Genomic DNA, 6,492 nt, shown 5'->3' on the forward strand with positions numbered 1-6,492 from the left:
TGGTAGTACACCCTGTGAGCAAGCAGGAAATCTGAATCTATAAGACACAGTCAGCACTCTTAAAACATGCTGTTGAATTTAATTCTAATCTTTTATATACATGTAACATGTATATCACATGTTTCTTTAAAAATGTAATTGATTATTAAAAAGTTTTAAAAAGTGCAGAGGATTTTTAGGGCAGTGAAACTATTCCATAAGACACTATAATGGTGGATACATGACATCACACATTTGTCCAAACCCATAGAAGATACAACACCAGGACTAAACTGTAATATGGGCTTTGGGTGCTAATAATACTTCAATGTAGGTTCATCAGTTTAACAAGTGTACCATTCTGGTGCAGGATGCTGGTAGTTGAGGAGTGTGAGTATGTGGGGGCAGGGGGTATGTCTATTTTTTTTAAGTTTCTTATCTAGATATTTTTTCATTTAAATTAAATCATGTGGAATAAATAAATAAATACATAATATGGATATTCCTTCTCTGTGCTCTCTCATTCCTCTCTACTGGGCTAAAGATAATATTTTAACTGCTTCCAACATCCCTACAACGTCAGACAAATTGCTTTCTGAATGTCTCCTTTTAAAGAGCTTTTTATTCTTTCCTCACACAATTCCTGGAACTACCCTTCTCTTTCTCATTGCGTGCAACTTCTTTTTATCTGTATTTACTGTTGCCTTGGCCACCAATCAGAGATATAATTAGCTTTTCTGAAACCTGGCTGTATTTTTACCAACATTTTTTTGAATCTGTATGAAGAAAGGACTTACAGAGTTAGATGGCACCCCTTCTCTCCCATCTTCTCATACCACCCACCACCCAATCAATTCTATGAGCTCCTATCAGAGATGTCATTTCAAAGAGCCCTTATCCAGTCAGTGATTTCTTGGTTGAAAGTTGGGTTGGCTCCCATGTCCACATGGGCATGCCATGCCGTGAACGCCCTTCTCAATCTGACCTGCACTTACCTTGCCTCCTTTCATTTTCCCAAGAGATCACACATGGCACTTTCCCACATCCATCCATTGCCTGGCCTTTGCTTTCCTCCTTCTACAATGCCTTTTCCCCGTCTATGACTGGAAAAAAATGTTTATACGTCCTTGCATTTCAACTTATCTTCTCAGTGAAAGCCTCCTTAACATCCCAAGATAATATCAACACAATCCCTCTTCTGGTTTATATCACTAGCATAAAATTTGTTAATTATACTCTGGTTAATTATTCATGCAGTTGTCTTTCCACTGGACTGTAAGAAACTTGGGACTCAAATGACCTGCGTCATTTTTGTATTCCCGACTTTCACCTGAGTGGCTGGCACCAAGAAGGTGTCCTGTGAAGTGATTGTTTGGTGAATGCATTCACTTAATAACCAGGAATAGTTCACCTGACCACAGAGAGGAGTCAGAATTTTCTAATCTCACCAATGAGAGGAAGCAACAAAGGTTTTCTCTTATTTCTGCTTGACTGATTAGAGTATGTACATTTTATTTCTGTTATAGTCTTTCAATGGACATAGTATTACCTTCCTCTACTCTTCAATTTAGTTTAAAATAGCAAAATTTCCCCCTTTTTCATGAAAATGGCAATGTAAATTTGAGTAATGATCATTTACAAAGATTTGTCCATTCAGTCACTCAAATATATTTTGTATCTTCCACAGGGAAGAGATGAAGTTCTTTTTATCCATGGATTTTATCTGGGAGACAGAGAACGAGACTAGTTATATCAAGCTCACAAGCAGAGTACAAAATGTCTCTGAAAATTCAAAATCCTATGAAAATTTTCACAACAGCAAGATCTAACTCTCTTGGGTTCCACAAGAATCAACTTCTACAGCACTCACTAAATAATGCTTTCCTCCAGCCGCCTGAAGCCTAAACCGGACTAATGGGCTTCAGGAAACAGCTGTGGTTTCAGGAAATGGGAAAATATGACGATCTACTGTTGAAAGCTACCCACCACTGCTCCCACCACTACCACTCACCCCTCATTTATCCACTGTCTCATACACACACACACACACACACACACACACACACACACACACATATCCTCACAACTCCCCCTTTGAGCTAGGCTGCTGTCAGAGGCATATGTAGAGGTACATTACTCTTAGAGCAGTTTTCTAGGTTTACTTAAATAGCACAGAAACCAGGTTAAATGGGGTCAGTCATGTTCCAGATTTTCCTAACTTCCAGAAGCCTAGTTTCCAGGAACCCATGTGGAAAAGACATCAGGCTGAAACATCTGTCAGAGATTGATGGGAAACCCACTGGGCTGGAAGTCACTGGCCCTGAATTCTCTGCTGATTCTACCACGGTGATCTTAAGCAAATCTCCTTACATTTCATGGTGTCACTTCACTCATTTACTATAGGATATAATTGTCCAGTCTACATATTTTATACTGGACATGTACTAAGTGCTACATAAAGGGGAAAGGTAAATAGGGACCACTGTGCTCATTGGTAAGTGATTTAGAACATTTATTAGAAAATAAGTAAAGATATAACTTGGAGTCAGTTTCAAAGTTGCAGGATCAAAGACATACTATGCTCATTCTGAGGCGAACTATCTCTATACCTCCAGACATCTGGTGAATAGGCTCCTTTTTCTCTGTGTTAGAAATCCCTTATTGGAAAATTAAGGCAAAATACTGATAAACACTCTCCAAAAGTCCCTTCTATACCTTTTCATCCTATGATTCTGTGTATTAAATGACAGACTGTTTGCCAGTTTGATTTAAACCCTAGTTATAGCTCACTATTGAAATATAATGCTTTGCATAGAGAGAAGTTAAAATTCCAGATAAAGGTATACCACAATGCTGAGTCAAATGTCCTTACTTCGTGGTAGGGGAAGGAAAAAGTAGAGTTAAAATGAGAGAAGATTCTGGCAAATGGGCAACTGATTCTCTACAGATGAAGGATAAAAGCAAGAGTGAGAAGTAAAGGAAACATGTAGAACTTGCCTGGAAATGGAGCTGGGACAAAGTGGAACTGTCCCAAAGAGAAGGAACAGAGAAGGAATGTTTCTGCAAGGTGGAAAAAAGCAACTTCTCCCTACAGGAATGTTGAAAAAACTAGACTCCAGTAAATACAGTCAAGGTAGCTTTACTACTTTGGTTCTGGACATCTCTGAGAATTAAGGTCATGAAAGGTTAAATTGTACCATTCCCTTTCTCCATATTTCATGTGTACAGATTAATTGTAAATCTGGTGTAACATACCTAGTCTTCATTTCATTACTTCATGGTGAATATGATGCATTTGAACAACTAATCATAATATATCTAGCCAACTCTACAATGGCCCTTGAAATCAAGAATACAAATGCCCACAGATAAATGTGGTAAATTCAGATATTTTTTCTTGACAATATCCAACAGCCAGGAAGAATATGCAGCACTGTTATTCATCAGAGCTTTTATAAAACAGGAACCTGAAGAAACATGTCTAAACATGTCTAAAATAAACACAAAATGTAGTCTTGGGAAGACACATTCATGGGAAAATATTTTCTTGTACTTTAATTTCTGCTAAGGTTGTGATAACAGGGTTTGTGTTATAAGTACTAAACAAGGAATCAGTTTAAAGATTACACTTATGTAAGGGAACACTACTGTAAGTCAAAAGCTTCAGGGCTTCCCTGGTGGTGCAGTGGTTGAGAGTCCGCCTGCCAATGCAGGGGACGCGGGTTGGAGCCCTGGCCTGGGAGGATCCCACATGCCTCGGAGCAGCTAGGCCTGTGCGCCACAACTGCTGGGCCTGAGCTCTAGAGCCCGAGAGCCACAACTACTGAGCCCGTGTGCCACAACTACTGAAGCCCACGTGCCTAGAGCCTGTGCTCTGCAGCGGGAGAGGTCACCGCAGTGAGAGGACCGCGCACTGCAGCAAAGAGTGGCCCCCGCTCGCCGCTGGCACGCAGCAACGAAGACCCAACACAGCCAAAGGAAAAAAAAAAAAAGCTTTACAGGCACAACTGCAATTCAGCTGTGTGTGCATCTGGCAATGTGGTCATTTGTACATATTTTTTAAGGTGTGTGAAAAAAATGATATACTGAATAGGTTATCCACGAGTTATGAAAAGGAGGAATCATTATCTGCTTCCAGTTTTACAAGCTCAGCGTATTCTTTGTGTCTTACGGCTTCACATATTTATTAAAATAAGGATCAGAAGGGAGAATGGAAGATGATAATGTTCTTTATGGCAGAGATACATGTTGTAAAATAGCTGGTAAAATAATTAGAACAGATAAATTCACAAGCAAACTAGAAACTTCTATCTTGTACACATAGCTCTAATGAACCTGGAGAAGAAAACATTTTAAAGTCTTAGCTGTAATGTTTTCTGTGGAGAACAATAAAGTTCTGAAACTTTCACTGGGCTCTCCAAACAATTCAGGGTGTTGCCTCGATCTTCAAAGCCCCAATATCTTTTGGGTTCAGGTTTCCATAGAAACTGCCTTTATGTAGCACAGCATGCTTGTTTCAGCTGGCCAAACAACAGGTGCCAACAGGCCTTAGGTGAAAATACCAAGGGCTGGAAGCAACACATTTTCCATGGAGAGATTCCATTTTTGGAATTCATTTTTTCAGTTGGTTTCACCAAGTTCAGGAATATTGGCCTTCAGGACATAGAATACAGCCCAATTACCTGATACTTATGAGAATATTTAGGGGTAAATAAACATCAAGTCACAACATTATTAAGATGGAATAAGTACCTTGGCTTAAATTCTCAAAATTCTTTGACTTCCTTCTGAATTGCTCCAAGCTTGCCAATGTGTGTTGAAACTGTAATTAAGTCCTCCCACTTCTCCACGAAGAAAATTCAAGCCTGTCTAAATAATAAAGGTTCCTTTGCAAATGCAAGGTGTTTTAGAACAACTGGCAATGAGTTATTTAAAAAAAATAAAGCCCTCAGAACTAGAACATTTATTTGTATTGCATATCTGGAGAGCTCAAGTAGGAACACAGAATTTCCATCAAATGCATTCATCTATGGAGATCCTCAGGGAAGGATCAATCCCCTGCTCCAACTTATGGAAGCAGAGTCTACAATTCAGTCTGAGAACAGCCCACCATCTTTAGGAAACAGTTCTTTAACCATGACCAAGTCTCAACTCAAATGTCATCTCCTCAGAGGCCTTCCATATGTACTCTAGCTAAAGTAGTGCCCACTCCAACATTACTCTCTGCTGCTTTTTCATAACAGAACTGGCAGAAGAAAGAATCAGAAAACAGGTCAATTGAGATTAACTAGGCAAGAAACAGAAAGAAAAAGGAATGAAGAAAATGAACAGAGCCTCAGATACCTGTGGAAAACCACCAAGCTATCAAATGTATGCACAGTGGAAGTCACAGAAGGAGAGAATAAAGAGAAAGTGGCAGAAAAAAAGTGTGAATAAATAGTGGCCAACAACTTAGCAAATATGATATAAAAAATTAATCTAACAGTCGACTAATATTTGACAAGGGAGCCAAAGAACACTCATATGGAAAAAAAAAGTTTCTCCAATAAATGTTGTTGGGAAAACTGGATAACCACATACAAAAAAAAAAAAAAAAGAAATTGGACCTCTACCTTATAACCCCAAAATTAACTCAAAATGGGTTAAAAACATAAATGTAAGACCTGAAACTGTAAAACTCCTAGAAGAAAACATAGGGGAAAAGCTCCTTGACATAGCTCTTTGCAATGATTTTTTTTAATACGACACAAAAAACACAAGTAACAAGAGCAAAAATAAACACGTGGGACTACTTCACACTAAAAAGCTTCTGCACAGCAAAAGAAACAATCAACAAAAGGAAAAGGCAATCTATGAAACAGGAGAAAATATTTGCAATCCATATATCAGATAAGGGGTTAATAACCAAAATATGTAAAGAATTTATACAAATCAATAACATTAAAAAAATCCAATTTAAAAATGAGTAGATGGGGCCTCCCTGGTGGCGCAGTGGTTAAGAATCTGCCTGCCAATGCAACTCTGCGAGCCCTGGCCCAGGAAGATCCCACATGCCACGGAGCAACTAAGCCCGTGTACCACAACTACTGAGCCTGAGCTCTAGAGCTCACAAGCCATGACTACTGAGCCCACATGACACAACTACTGAAGCCCGCGCGCCTAAAGCGTGTGCTCTGCAACAAGAGAAGCCACCACAATGAGAAGCCCGTGCGCCGCAACGAGGAGTAGCCCCCACTCACTGCAACTAGAGAAAGCCCGTGCACAGCAAAGACCCAACACAGCCAAAAATAAATAAATAAATAACAAATAAAAATGAGTAGAGAAACTAAACAGACATTTTTCCAAAGAGCACATACAAATGACTAACAGATACCTGTAAAGATGCTCACCATCAATAATCATCAGGGAAATGCAGATCAAAACCACAGTAAAATATTACCTCACATGTGTTAGAATGGATATCATCAAAAGGACAAGAGATAACAAGTATTGTTGAGGATGTGGAGAAAACAA

Source organism: Delphinapterus leucas, chromosome 5, assembly GCF_059928025.1.
Source record: "Delphinapterus leucas isolate spDelLeu-1000000601 "Yukka" chromosome 5, BTC_Dleu_Yukka2, whole genome shotgun sequence".
Classification (NCBI taxonomy): Eukaryota; Metazoa; Chordata; class Mammalia; order Artiodactyla; family Monodontidae; genus Delphinapterus; species Delphinapterus leucas.